General features: G+C 36.5%; 1 non-coding gene across 1 annotated transcript; it reads right to left on the bottom strand.

Annotated features, from left to right (window-relative positions):
- Positions 1-14,969: 14,969 nt before the first annotated feature.
- Positions 14,970-15,072, bottom strand: LOC118143359 (U6 spliceosomal RNA). Its single transcript, XR_004727586.1, has one exon. It is a non-coding gene; the product is annotated as a U6 spliceosomal RNA (small nuclear RNA).
- Between the last annotated feature and the right edge of the window lie 1,146 nt (positions 15,073-16,218).

The following is a 16,218-nucleotide window of genomic DNA, read 5'->3' as shown; positions in this document are numbered from 1 at the left end:
TTTGCTCGTCACCTTGAAATAGCCTTCCTGACAGAACCGTAAAATGTCCTACTGAAGTCTGAGTTATGTTGGGACACTGTGGTAATATTGCTCAGTCTAAAGTGTAAACTTTAAATCAGTGATTACTCTATGGCAATGTTTTTATCATAGCCAGAATTCACAAGTTCAGAAATTAAAAGGTGAACAATGAAGTGTCCTTTCTTACTCACCTTTGTGATCCACTAGCAAAGGTTTTCTTCCCTTTCCTGCAACTGTGGACTCTGATGGTCTGGTTATTCCTATTTCTTTCTTTCTTTCTTTCTTTTTTTTTTTTTGGGAGGGGGGGTGGGTGGAGTCTTGCTCTGTCGCCAGGCTGGAGTGCAGTGGTGCAATCTCAGCTCACTGCAACCTCTGCCTGGGTTCAAGCAATTTTTCCATCTCAGCCTCCCGAGTAGCTGGGACTACAGGCGCGTGCCACCACGCCCAGCTAATTTTTGTATTTTTAGTAGAGATGGGGTTTCACTATGGCCAGGATGGTCTCGATCTCTTGACCTCGTGATCTGCCCGCCTCGGCCTCCCAAAGTGCTGGGATTACAGGCGTGAGCCACTGGGCCCAGCCGGTTATTCCTATTTCTAAAGGAAAAGGATTCTTCCAGAAGATAAGCCAATAGTTTCATTGAGCTTAAAGTTGAAATTTCGCAGGAATTCTTTGTGCCCTAATGCTAGTGAACCAACAGGGAAAAAGAAATGTTAGGGCCAGGTGATTTATTCTGACTCTCAGGAGGTATTTTCTTGCTGCTGCACAACATGGGTGAGAACGGTCATGTCCGGAATGAAGGAGATCCCACGAAATGCCTTTGAGAGCCCTTACGTTTGCTAATTAGAGTCAACAGACAGCTAATCTGATTGGACAGAACTGCTAATGACCCAGATCATTTAGAAATGAAATTTTTGGACATCACAATCTACAATAAATCATTACTAGCCAAATGAAAATGAAATGGCTAGTAGAGGAACTTTGAGCAAGACCAGTTACAGAAATATGAACTGCAATAATTATGAATATTTCTTTTTCATTTTGATATTGTCTGTGTATACATGAATAGATGTTTTTTCCTTTCCTATTCCCATACTATTTAACATTGTAGGTGTTAATAGTTTTTCCTATAATCTCAGCTTTTAAGTTTTAATATACAAAAGAGTATAACTAATTTAAAAGAATAACTTTTTTTTTTTTTTTTTTTTTGAGACGGAGTTTCGCTCTTGTTACCCAGGCTGGAGTGCAATGACGTGATCTCGGCTCACCGCAACCTCCACCTCCCAGGTTCAGGCAATTCTCCTGCCTCAGCCTCCCGAGTAGCTGGGATTACAGGCATGCGCCACCATGCCCAGCTAATTTTTTGTATTTTTAGTAGAGACAGGGTTTCACCATGTTGACCAGGATGGTCTCAATCTGTTGGCCTCGTGATCCACCCACCTCCTCCTCCCAAAGTGCTGGGATTACAGGCTTGAGCCACTGCGCCCGGCCAAGAATAATTTATTATTGAAAAGCAACAACCTCTTTTGGGGAGCATCACTGGCCTGTTTTCAGATGTACAAGGGGTAATTTCAGCATATTAAGCAAAAGTATGGCTTATTCTTATCTTTATTTAGAAGTCCTTTGCTTAAAAAAAAGTATGTGGATGCAATTTGCCAAAGAGTAGAATTCTGTGAATTAGTATTTTGTCAGGTTAGCAAAGCTAGGAGTACATTTTCCCTAGTTGTCTTTATTGTGTAGCTTTCTGTCAGCATTCTTATAAGACACATTTGAATCCTTTTCAAAAGGCATAAGAGAATCACCAGCTGTACACTTTTATACTCTGAAACCTGTGCATGGTGCCACAATAGCTTCAGAATGCTGTCACTGATCTGGAGCTCACCTTGCTTCTGGTAGCATCTGGGCCCTTAGCTCCTGCCAATCTTCTTCAAAGTCTCTGAGCCTTAGTCCAAGTGCACATGTAGCTCTGTGGTGAGAGGCAGAAGCTTTCTTAACAAGTCTCCAATAGCTTCAAAGTAAGAAGTGGGACAAGAGAGATATTCCAACCTTTTTGGTTACAATTGGTTACTAATCTTTCTCATATTCAGATTTTCTTTTTAATTACTGTCTGGCCAAGCTATAATGACATTAAATTCAACACTAGACACAAGAGCATTACCCAGCCCAAACTGTCCCATCAACTCTCATGGGTGTTTAAAGTCTAATCTTTGTAAGTCATTTATTCTGTACCCTTCATCTTGGTTCTTATTTTCTTTGTACTATGACTATTACAAATGTTACATGGAAAGGCAGTGAAAGTTGCAGCTTTGCTTCAGAAATTTGACTTGTGAAACATTCATTTAAACGTGGCGAAAATTTAAAAATGATCAGGATAATTATAGACCCGCTAAGAAAGTATCGCTGCCCCTTGAGAAAAAGTAAGAGAAAAAATGAAATCAGAGCTAGCTGATCATAACCTATTTCAAAACTAATACTGAGAAAAGAGAAAAAGTTAAAGAGAAAAACCAAATTTGCATAGTAAATTTTGACTGTAACTACTTTCTGAATGATAGTATATCTCCATCTTCATTTTCTTTTTTTCTCTGACAGCCTATTATGATTCACGTTTTTTAGATCATAGGAAACAAAATTTTAAATATTAATCCCCATGTAAAATGTATTTGGAGGCTAACACTTCCAAGTGTCTGTTCTGCTTTGCAAAGTGACACTCATGGAACAGAGACTGTGAATAGCTTGGCCAGGCTTGTTTAGATCAACTTATTGAAAAAAAAAAAAAATCCCACAATGCATTCTCAGTGCTGCAACTACATCATTGACATAGATCTCACTGATTTTGTTCTGGTAGCTCCTCTAAATATTTAGAGACACTGAAATTTCCTTTATCTTTCCCAACTGATATTGACATGTCAGATCTCATTTCAGGAGTAAGCTTGACAACTGTGTGGTTTCATCTGTGGATTTTTTAAATTTAATTCTTTATGTCTCTACTTTTCTTTCTCCTTTGTTGGGTCTTTTACTGTAGGGGTCCTTTACTGTTGGGTGTTTTACTGCTTCTAATAATGCCAAGGAAGAGTTCATCTGCTTCTTTCCATTTATTTTTTAATTACTTGACACTTTACAGCCCGAAACACAAATTTGTAACATAATTTGAACTCACTGTCTTTATGCATAATCTGAGAAAATTTAAGCAAACAGGAAACAAAACAAAAATCATTAGAAATTATTCCATTTTTTAAAATCTCTGCACAGATTTGTTTCTACCAAGAATATTACATTTAAAGATTAGAGTTCAGAATATATCAATGTGACCTTGACCTGATTAGGTTTCCAGTAAGATGTCTGTTTTGTAATATTTTTATATACAAGCAGTCTTACATCATTTTCAAATTAGACATATTTTTCTCTTTGCAAATAGGGCTTTTTGTCCCCTTAAAATGTAACCCTTGTGATCTATACTGTTTTGACAGAAAGTTGTGACATCATTTTATCTTCCTTTCTTTTAGACCAAAAGCACACTGATGCCTTTCTTTTTACTCACAGTTGATGACTTCGACAGTGGGAAACAGCAGTTCCACTGCCCAACCTTCAGATCCAGCAACACCATGAAAGGCTTCGACTGCTCCACCTCTCTAGCAGATACTTAGAGAGTATCAGCTTATTTCCACCTGTACTGGGGGCATTAGAATCTGACTCCTTACATTCCTAAGATTAAAAGACATCTTGTGGTATTTTATATTTTGAGAAGGAATTCCACAAAGGCAGATATATAGGTGTGTATGGGTAAGGGAAAGGCTGACAAACAGCATGAGGCATAATTACCTTTCTGGTTAGTAATCTGATATGCTACCAGCAGAGACTTTTCAATTCAAACTTCCATTTCTTTTTTACCTTAATGCTTGGGTATGGTGTAGGTAAAATGAGGGTGATACCATAAATGAAAATCTTTTATAAGAAAGAAAAAGCTTATTGATTAGCTGCTTCAATCATATCTTTTGGTACATTAGAAAGCTGAGGCTAATGGAAGTGAACTGACAGATAAAATCTTAGAGGAAATAAATGCTGGCTAAAAATCTCAAATGAAAAGGAAAAGCCACAAGCAGATTGGATATTCTCAGGATGGGTATCTGCAAGACTGCAGAAGCAGAACTCATGTGAAGTGTGCCTGGTTACAGACATACAAAGACTCGCTCCCTTTTCCTTCAATGACGATGGTGATCCTGAAAGAGCTTCCACTCACACAGGTCCATAGCTATGTTCCCCCTTTTACCTGACACTGGGACATGAACAGGAAGGATTGGTTCCTTCACTGATATTCTGAGAACAACACTATGAAGACCTGAGGGTAGCATAACCTAGCAGTCCTGTGAGCTCAGGGACTATCTATGATGTGAGACTGCAGTCATTTCAAGCTTTGACTCATATAACCAAGTCCCTAATTAGCTTCACACAATTGCTCTTTCATTTATAGTCAGTTCTGTTTAGCAAGTCATATGACTGTCTAAAATCACTGTGTTATACAAAAGCACACAATAAAAACAATAGGGTATATGGGGAAAGATGGAGTCAAGAGCAGTCTCAGTCAGTTTGCGTCACCATAAGAAATTATTATAGACTGAGTGGCTTAAACAACAAATATTTCTTTCTTACAGTTCTGGAGGTTAGAAACCTGAGATCAGGATGTCAGAAGTGTCGAGTGGTGAGGGGTCTTCTTCTGGTTTCCAGATAGTTTTCTTCTTGCTGTTTCTACACAGAGTAAGTTAACTCTCTGACCCCTTCTTACAAGGGCTCTACTTCCAAAAGCTTACATCCTAATTACCTTCCAGAGGCCCAACCTCCAAATAACATCAGGTTGGGTACTAGATTTCAACACATAAATGGGAGGAGATGCACAAACATTCAGTTTATAACAGAACACAATAGTCAAAATAATGTGATTGATAAATAAAAGATAATAACCTAGTAGAAATGGTAGCAATAATTGGAGTGTGGTGGCTCATGTCTGTAATCCCAATACCTAAGGTCAGGAGTTTGAAACCAGCCTGGCCAATATGGTGAAACCCCCTCTCTACTAAACATACAAAAATTAGCTGGGCATGGTGGTGCAAGCCAGTGGTCCCAGCTATTTGATAGGCTGAGGCAGGATAATCCTTTGAACCCAGGAGGCAGAGGCAACAGTGAGCTTAGATTGCACCACTGCACTTCAGTCTGTGCAACAAGAAGGAGGAGGCTGTGTTTCAAAAAAAAAAAAAAAAAGTAAAAGAGAGAGAGAGAAAGAAAGGAAGGAAAGAAGGAGAAAAAGAAAGAAAGAGGAAGGAAAGAAGGAGAGAGATGGAGAAAGGGAGGGAGGGAAAGGAAGGAAGGAAGGAGAGAAGGAAGAAAGGGAGATAGAGGGAGGGAGGGATGGAGGGAGGAAGGGGTGGGGAGGAGAGGAATATTTTACACATGTTAAATAGTTAGCAATGCATAAATACTACAATAATATTTGATGTTACTTTAAAACCACCTGAAATTTGCTTGTGGAAATGGGTGTCAGTTTGGAGCTTATTGTAAAGGGGTAGCAAGAGGATTATTAGGAAATTGACAGAAAGTTTTAATCACAGGTGTGATTGCTGTGGCTCACACCAAACACAGTATACCGAGGTATCTGAGAGATGCTTGACATATGTATACGTGGCATGCTGTGTGGTCCTTCACAGCTCCGTTCAGTTGGGTACTATTTTGTTCATTTACCCAGTGTTTCTAAGGGACAATGTCAAATAGACGCAAATGCAATATTTCTGCTATGCTCACTTTTTTCTTAAAATATCAATTATGTTAAAAGCAATTCGCATTTTAAAACTACCATCATAACAAAACTGACTATAACTAAAAATGAATCTTCAGCAACCACTATGTGCAGTGTGCAAGAGTTACAAATTTTGTCCACTATGTGCAGTGTGCAAGAGTTACAAATTTTGTCTCAAAGGTCAAAAATGTATTGAGAAAACACATGTTAAATAAATCATAAATGTAAGTGTGATGAGACTTTATGAAAGGGAATTACAAAATATGACAGGAATAAATGCAGGGGTGTCTCATCTGGTCTGTGACAGAGAGGAGAACTCTGGGCCTATAGAATTTAAACTGAGATTTTAAGTGTATCAGTTGGGGATGCAAATGAACAAAGCTAGTATTTGGCAGAGGGAGGATCAAGTTTCAGAGCCTAAAGGCAAGATAATGCAGCATGTTCTAGACAACAAGTGGAAGGTTAGTAATTTTGCAATATAATCTTATGAGAAAACTAGGGAACAAATGGGGTTGTAAGTTTAGAATGGGCTGAGATAAACACATAAGCATCCATGAAAAGGAGAGAACTTTGTTGTAAAATCAGTGCATATCTTTGAAATCTTTAAACAAAGAACTATTAAACTGTTTTCATTATCATATTTATAGTTTGGAGAACAATTTGGATTGCAGCAAGATTAGAAACTAATGTGGTGGAGTTTATCAGCTGATAATGTACAACAAAAGAGCCTTCTTCTAAGAATGGGGCTACATCATATGTTCCAGCCTTCCTTCACTTGATTCAGGGAAGTGACCAATTTTTTGCAAATAGAATGTAAGTGGAAACTATGTGAGCCGCTACTGGGAGAAGGCATTTAAGAAGGATCCAAGTTCTTTCTCTTCTTGCTGGCTGGAGGTAAATACCATGGTGGAGTCACAATATGGAAGGAGGCTGGGCCGCCAAATTGATGCATAAAAAAATAGCTGCCTGCAAACCAAGAACACTCAACTTGGATTGTTACCCAAATAATATTACCCAAGCTTTTATTGTGCTTGAGCCATTCATTGTACTTTGAGGTATAAGCGAAGGATCTTTCTTTTCTTTTACAGTTAAGAATTCAAGAACAGATACCAGCAAAGAGATTCAATACAATTATCCAATTTTGAGATAAGGAATGGATAGCCATCGTGTGAGTTGAGCCACAGAAATGTGGGTGAATTCAAGAAATATTTGAATGATTGTTTAACATTACTTCATAATTGACGGGAAGAAAAAAGAATAAGATAGAGAAGAAATCAAGGCTGCAGCATGACAAAAGGTTTATATTTTAACTTCAAGAGATCACAGATACTCTGTTTTTTCCTCTGCTGAAAGATTAGACTAATAATTCAATTTACCTAGACAAAATAATTTCTGGAAGGCTCTGAAAGTGTGTTATCTCCCTTATCCTTGCTTTATTATATTTTAGAATTATATCACAATCCTGGAATTTTTTCACTAATAATTTTTGAGATTTCATTTATAAATTCTTGGTTCTTGAAACCTACTCATAGTTAACAAGATGACTGATTCATCCTAAAAACAAAATTAAAGCTAGTTAAAAAGTTTTCCTGAATATTATCTTTATGCCAACTTTACTGCATTCTGGAAGGCTCATTTCTTCCATGTTATAATATTCTCCTCTTTCAATTTCTCTGTGTCTTCTCATTTCTCTTAAGACTAAGCTGAACATTGGTAACAGAATAGTCTCTTCCATCTTGTCCAGCCTTTTCTCCAATCACATTTCTGCATTCTCTCTATTCTTCAATCACAGTGGAATAGTTTTCATTCCGCAAGGTACACTAGTGTCACGGCCAATGCACATGCTGTTTCCTTTGCCGGGATTATACTTTCCCTTAAACTGTCTACCATTTACTTGCTTTACTCTCACTTAACTTCTGATTATGGCTCAAATTCCTCTTAGAAATCTTCCTTGACACTGCATAATAAAGTTGACCATTAAATGCTTTCCTCTCTCCCTGCACATATTTCTTTTTAAAGATATTGTTATTAACTACCTGTGTGATTCTTTAATAATGCATTACTAACCATTTTCTCAGTTCCCTAAGGTCAGAGATTATGTGTTTTGCTCTCTGTGGCCATCCTAACATCAAGCACAGTGACTAGCCAACAATTAATTGTTACAGATACCAACAGTTACCTATTTGGCACCCATTTCTCATATTTTCTGACTGACAGAGCCCTTGTTTGGTTCAGATGTTCATGATACCCATGTATGACTCAGGGACTATGTCTCTCACATTAACTCCTGAAGTATTTTTTTTTTTGACTGATTTAAGCCAATTTTCATGACCCAATTCCTTTTGTAAATGATTAGCTTGGGCCTTGTATCCAAAATGTTCTATCTGATGAGGCTTGGAAGTGTACTTGGAAATTTCTAGGAAAGTTTTCCTTGCTCTTAAAATGTGGTGCATAAAAAGAAAGAGTACTGCTTCTGAATCCTTCCTGAGTTCATTAGGGGAGCTAGGCAGAGATGACATGGCAGGAAGATGTAAAAATTCAGGTGTCAATTAACATTATTAAGCTACCAAATCAGTCCACTTTAAAGCTACATTACCTTAAATACTTTATGTGACAAAAAAAATCTTCAAGTTTATGGAGAAATCCCTATTTCCCATATCTGAAAGTTTTCTAATAGATATGTGTAAGTACTCAACAAATATTTCTTAAATGAATGAAAAGCTTTTATATTTATGTCTAATAAACAGTGTGCAGTACATGATTCCCTAGCACTGCAAACCTTTCTTATTTTTACATGACAAACTCTCAGTCTTTCAAAACTCAGAATGGGTCCCCATCTCCAGGATACTCTTGGTCTCACATTGTTAGTTTAGCAGCTCCTCCATTATACTCTAACACAAGTTTAGATTTCTACCATAGTCTGTATTCCTACGGTTCATGTAATTGCGCTTCCCACATTCAACCAAAAATATCCTGAAGGAAGGGGCAGGCAAGACTAAGCCAGAAGTTGGCCTTTAGTACATGATGAATATATAAATGCTCTCCAGCAGAAATGAGTTGCATGAATGAGACTTCATCTCAAAAAACAAACAAAGAGTGAGCCCTAATATAAATGATGCACCTTTAGTGATAATGATTTGTCATTGTATTTTCATCAATTGTAACAAATGCACCACTCTGGTGAATGACATTGATAATGGGAGAGTCCGTGTGTGTGTGGAAGCAACGAGTATATAAGAAATTTCTGTGCCTTCTCCTCAATTTTAATGTGAACATAAAGCTACTATGAAGAAATAGTCTGTAAGAATATAGTATCTAATCGATTCATTTTTGTCACTGAGTTTATCCACATGTTTAAATTACAATGAAGTAAAGAACATAGCTTTCTTGATTGAATAATCCTTTGTTGCAAGTTCTTCTGAAACAATACAAGAAATTGAAAAAATTTGTCACTTACCATTTTGAATGTCCATATGATGCAAATCATATATTTTCTTATCAAATATGTTTGTTGAATTTACACCAACTGTGTAGATTAACAATAATTTGTGTGGTGGTACTTCTCATTTTTAATTACACATTGACATAATACACATAGCCGTGAAGAACAATTGTGTTATATTGCATATGTCTTAATTTTGAAATGTTATGAGCAAGGGAAGATGGATTGCCCCAAATATGAAACTGAAATTCAGTGTCACCTCTTTTAAGTTAATTCAATGTACTGATATACATAATTTGATTGCCAGACTACCTAGACAATAAAACAGAAAGTACTGTGTGTGTGAGCTTTCTTCAAGGGAATTTAAATATCAATATTTTTAGAAGTGAATATTACTAATTAGAACATGGTGTTAATAATTTTGTATGTTTATAAATAGAAATATGGAGGAAGTGTTAAACTCATGGAAATCTTATTCAAGTCACATCCTTCTTCCTGGAGACCTACCCTCAGAACTTTTAAGCTTTATGAAACATTTGAAGAACTCGGGTAAGGCCAAAACCCTTGGGTCTATATAGATGCTGTCAGGAATTCATCTTCATATCAGTTTCATGTGAGTTATTTTATTCTTCTTTCCCCACTTTCATCATTTCACAATTCAGAGATATCAATTATGTCATCACTAAGATGCCTCACATGATTTCTGAAGACAGGAAATTCTCAGAAGTTGACTTGTAATGAGAGAAATAATAAACATCAGTAAAATATCCCCAGGTTTTTATGGGATTATTTTTCAGAAAACATATAATTGGTAAGTGAATAACTGAAAACTTCATGTTCTCATATCAAACTAAATGAATATTTTGTCACTTCTTAAACGTTTGCTATGGTTTAATGATATTAAGGTACATGTGTATTTGCTTGTATTTGAAAGGTCAGCATCCTTTTCATGTGCAAAATTTTGTCATGACTCATATTAAACAGAGTCAACTTTGATACTTTGTTTTTTATACTGAGTGATGGGGCTACCGACAATATAATGAGCTCTTACTCCTAGGATGCCAAGTTTTACTTTAAATCAGTTGCTTGTCTTCTTAAAACACTCATAATTCTTCTTAATAATTTGCAGAGTTAGCCCCTTTCTAGTTGGTCCCCACCATTTCCAGAATACACCTAGATAGATTTGAGAAATTTCAATCATTCTCAATGCCTTTTTATGAGCAATGTGCATCAAAAAGTATTTCAAGATTATTTCCAATATCATGTCAGTAATAAGGTTTGGCCTAATATTTTCCATTTGTTCCTTTATTGCGTCTGTCATGCACAGCCATGTGTGATAAGCAATTACAGAAGATCCTTTATGAAATTGCATTATGTTGTGCTGTGTTCTGTGTTATGCGTAACCCAAGGCGTTTATCTTTACAACATTGAGTCAATTAACAGAATATGGAATAGTTAGAGGATAATAAGAGCAAGTAATTCAACAATTTGACATTTAACTCTTAGGATGGATTCCCAAGGTTATACCAAATACAAAGTGTTTTCTGTCCTTTTTGTCTTTGTTCTTAGAAATCTGATCAAACAAACTAGAGAGAAGGCAACACACAGTTCATTTTGCTATGAGCAACTTCCACTGCGAATCAAGAATTCATTCAAAATACATCTCGTGTGAGGTTTTGCTTTTAACAGTAAGAATGGCAACAACTAACCTCATCACACAGGTGAGGACAAAGAGATTGTATCTTTTAGAGAGGTACACATTTTTAAATTTCAGATGTAGGTTACTACATGTAGGATAAAATTTTGTAATTTCTCCAACAAAGAAGGCTTCACTCACCTACATCTTGGATTATGATTTTCGAATGTTAAATAAATAAACAAATGTGGTGAGCTCTCCTCATTTGTTTTCCTTTGGTAGAGAATAACAGAGCAAAAATGAAATATATCCTAATATAGAATTTATAGTGTGGCATACAAAATGTGAGAGTATGTATTCTTCACTTTGCTTGTTTGATCTAAATTTTACATAGATATATGGACAAGACCCCATCCATTTTTTGACTGCAATTAATTGCACTTGAAATAAAAATAGTAATTGTAAGCTTCACCTATTTACAGAATCCCTGTAATCAAATATTACTGAGGATAGTTGAGCTGTTACTATGTTGTAATATCAGACAAGAGTGACAGTGAATCTGCAAAAGAAGAAAGCATTCTGAGAACCACTGATTTCAGAGAAGGCGAAGGTAAGGGTGTATTTCAAAACAGAACACAAAAGAATCTATGCTCAGAAGCTATATTTCAAAGGATAGATTTTTCAACACTCGTGCCAAGAATTAATAATCATAGCATTTAGAGTTCTAAAACTGTGTTTCTACAAATTATATGGGTACAGTAAAACTATTAATCAATTGGTAGATGTCTAATCTATGCTATGAGTAATCAGAATGTTGAGAAAATAACTTTCATCGGATATAATCTAAGGCAACATTATTTCCTAAACTGCATTGGGGGAGTTCTTTCTTGGATACTAGATAAAAACAAGCAGTTCCATGCATTTTCAGACAATCCTTAGATTAAATACAAATAGCATTAATCCAAAGGTTACAGTAAGTTTCAAACATGTCAAGTTATTTTGTTCACTCCTATGTAATAGCCAAAACTCTTACCATTTGATCTGAAGTAAAATATTCCCTCTATCAGCCACGCTTGTACTCTGTGAAAGAGATGAATCCTTGTCTTTCCGTGTCTCATTCAGTTCATATTTGGTATTTCTGAACACTCTAGAAGTGAAGTGAATACTGAAGAGAGTAAAGAGATAAGCGAAGGGGCAGGAAAGTTCTGACTTGACTGCTACTATCAGCAACTGACTCTAAACTTTGTAGACATGGCTTTAAAACTTCCTTTCTCTTATAGGGGACTTTGACGGTGTAGCAGTAATATTTTCCACATAGCAAACCATGTCAATACTGACCACCTTAAAACAGCAGCTCTGTATTATATTCCATGAGTCAACACGTCAGCTGTGTAATTCTGCTCACTGGACCAGGCTGGGTTCTGTCAAAAGGCAGATGATGATTCCACTGGGCTGAATAGTCTCAGAAACACTTATGTGTTTGGAGGTGGGTTGACTGTCATCAGAGACAACACGTTTGATTGAGCCATGTGTCTTACCTTTCAATAGTGTACTTCTCCCTGTGACAAAACGCATAAAAGAGAGGGTAAGCCCCGGCGCAAAAGTGCTTTTCAAATCACTGCTAATGATGTTTGTTTTTATCCCATTGGCAAAAGAAGATCACATAACCAAGTCTGAGTCTGCATGAGAAGGGGTTACCCAAGGGTGTGGATGTAGGAATATGGAGGAAATTCCCAGATTCACTGCAACAATGTACCATCTATGATCTCTTCAGAGACACTGTCCCTTATCTTGATGCACATGTCATATTACCTCTGTCTTAAAGTGTCCGCTGCTATCCTTGGTTTCTCTTTGCTGAAGTTTCCAGACTAGAGGAAGCCCTGCTAGACATGATCCAAGATAGATTAAGACCACCAGTCTTAATGTATCTTTCATAGAGACCACCTATAGCTGGTCTCTATAAAGTGTCTGTATCCTTTGTCCAGTCAAACTCCGAGAAATATAGCCACAGCCTAATTTAGTCACCTATTTGCTTCCACATGTAGAAGAACTAGCTACCCCACCTTCCCCATTTGATTTACCAGCCCAACAAAGGCAGGTCCACTGTATTACCCCAGCTTCACACTGTATCAAACTCTCTACACAGTTCTGATGAAGCCAGTTCTTCTAAGCTTGAGATAAGGGTCAGGAACCCATATGTCTTTGCACTTGGGAATATTTGAACTCACAGTTCACCAAAAGTTCTCTGTAAAATATATCTTTCAAATTTCTCTTAATTACCAATGACATAATTCATTAACAACCTGAATCTAGGTGAGAATTAATAATTGTGTAATCAAATTTTTCATTTCAAAATATTCATCTTAATATGATACTTCAGTTTGGAGTTTCATAAATATCATATCTATAGCCTCTTGGCTCCTCAGTTACAAATGCCAGATTAACATCTTTAATGTGGAAAGTGACAAAATTGTGGAAATGATTAGGCATTGTAACTCCAAGCAAAAAAGAATGATAAAGTAAATTATAATAAAATTGTATTTAACTTTGTACTTACCAGTTTAATTTCTCCATTAGACTGGGAAGATCATCTTGAATACCACTCTTTAATTACTGCATTATCTCTTTCTCCCAGATCTACAACAATTAAAAATCTGGTGATGGTGCTCCTTATACCTTTATCTAGGTAAGTGGTAGAACTATTAAAAGAGTAGAGAACCAAAATCAAAGTCACTAGTCTTGCCGTGAATGAATATCCTCATTGTTGAAATAGAGCCATTCATAATTTAAGTAAACATTCTAGATCATTAGTATAGCAATTTCTAAAAGGAAAGAAATCACATAAAAACATCAGTGAAATGGATTGAGTTATTTACTTCTAATTATGTGGTCAATTTTAGAGTAAGTGCAATGTGGTGCTGAGAAGAAGGTATATTCTGTGGATTTCGGGTGGAGAGTTCAGTAAATGTCTGCTTGGTATAGATGTGAGTTCAAGTCCTGGATATCCTTGTTAACTTTCTGTCTCACTGATCTGTCTGATATTGAAAGTGGAGTGTTAAAGTCACCCATTATTATTGTCTGGGAATCTAAGTCTCTTTACTGGTCATTAAGAACTTGTTTTATTTATCTGGGTGCTCCTGTATTGGGTGCACATATATTTAGGAGAGTTAGCTCTTCTGGTTGCATTGATCCCTTTACCATTATGTAATGCCCTTCTTTGTCTCTTTTGATCTTTGTTGGTTTAACGTCTGTGTTATCAGAGACTAGAATTGCAACCCCTGCTTTTTTTAGCTCTCCATTTGCTTGGTAAATCTTCCTCCATCCCTTTACTTTGAGCCTGTGTATGCCTTTGAACATGAGATGGGTCTCCTGAATACAGCATACTGATGGGTTTTGACTCTTTATCCAATTTGCCAGTCTGTGTCTTTTGATTGGGGCATTTAGTTCTTTTACATTTAAGGTTAATATTGTTGTATGTGAATTTGATCCTGCCATTTTGATGCTAGCTGGATGTTTTGCCCATTAGTTGATGCAGTTTCTTCATTGTGTCAATGATCTTTATCATTTAGTATGTTTGCAGTCACTAATACTGGTTATTCCTTTCCATGTTTAGTGCTTCCTTCAGGAGTTCTTATAAGGCAGGACTGGTGGTGATGAAATCTCTCAGCAATTGGTTGTCTGTAAAGGATTTTATTTGTCTGTCACTTATGAAGCTTAGTTTGGCTGGATATGAAATTCTGGGTAGAAAATTCTTTTCTTTAAGGATGTTGAATATTGGCCCCCACTCTCTTCTGGCTTGTAGGGTTTCTGCCATGAGATCTGCTGTTAGTCTGATTGGCTTCCCTTTGTGGGTAACCCAACCTTTCTCTCTGGCTGCTCTTAGCATTTCTTTCCTTCATTTCAACTCTGGTTAATCTGACAATTATGTGCTTGGGGTTGCTCTTCATGAGGAATATCTTTGTGATGTTCTCTGTATTTCCTGAATTTGAATGTTGGCCTGCCTTGCTAGGTTGGGGAAGTTCTGGAAAACATCCTGAAGAGTGTTTGCCAACTTGATTTCATTCTTCCCATCACATTCAGGTACACAGATAAAAATATGGAATGCTTCACGATTTTGCATATCATCCTTGTGCAGGGGCCGTGCTAATCTTCTCTGTATCCTTCCAACTTTAATATATGTGCTGTCGAGTCAAGTTATTAATGTAAAGCACTGGATTTGACACATGGTAAGCATGCCAAAAATATTAGCATTTATACAATTATGATAACAAATGCCCAATAAAGTTTCCAAGGATCCTTAAATTAACAATTGCTGAAGTTAGGTTTAAATCTCTCGTGTGTTCTTTGATCTATATATCTAAGCCCTTCATCCCACGGAACACTCAGCCAACATCTAACCACATGGATTCTTTCTATTTAATTTTTTATTTTTTTTTTATACTTTAAGTTCTGGGGTACCTGTGTAAAATGTGTAAGTTGGTTACATAGGTATACACATGTCATGCTGTTTTGCTGTACCCCATCAACCTGTCATCTATGTTAGGCATTTATTCTTACAGTTCTTCGATTTTCTTGAAATAATTATTTTAAAAATTACTTCTCCATGACATATTTGCTATACTAGGGATAGAGTAACTGTTCAGAAGGCTAGCAAGGTAACTATACCTAGCTTTTAGGATGACACAAAGTTGCCACTATTAGAGCTTCGCAGACTCTCCCAAATCCCACACTGGATTTCACACACACTTTAATGTCTATAATTTACTTTTTTCTCTCCCATTTTTTCTACTCTTCTTACATTTTGAGAAGACAGACCGTAATTATTTACTTAGGACCACCTCTTTCATCCTAGAATGGACTTTCTAGACTTCTTCCTTCCCTTTACCCAGTGGGAAGCTCTTTATAGGGAGCTGAAGATTCTCAGTAGACACTCATGTGGCTTAACCATAGGAATCCTGTGACTCTTATATTTGTTTCTGTCTTACCACTCAACCAAAAAGTGATTAATTTCTGTCTCCTTACTTTTTTCTTCCCACAGCAGACACTGATTCACAAACCTTTTCAAACACTAGAGTATCTTTTTCACTAACTCTTCTTTCAGGAAAGTGTTCTGGCTTTTTTTTTTTTTTTTTTTTGCCTGATTCCTCCCACCTTCTCCACTTAGAATACAGTTAACTGGTTTCACTCATTTTGATGTTTTCTTTTTTTCTGTGAAATCTAGAAACTATGTAATATTTCTTTTGGTTGAGTCACTATTATTTTTCCTTGCTTTGAATATACCCTTGAATTGGCACCTGAGCACTCATATATAGTTTGTTTTATTAGCATTCACACTATTG

Source organism: Callithrix jacchus, chromosome 7 (genome assembly GCF_049354715.1).
Source record: "Callithrix jacchus isolate 240 chromosome 7, calJac240_pri, whole genome shotgun sequence".
NCBI classification, from domain to species: Eukaryota; Metazoa; Chordata; class Mammalia; order Primates; family Cebidae; genus Callithrix; species Callithrix jacchus.
This window is presented reverse-complemented; position numbering and strand designations above follow the sequence as displayed.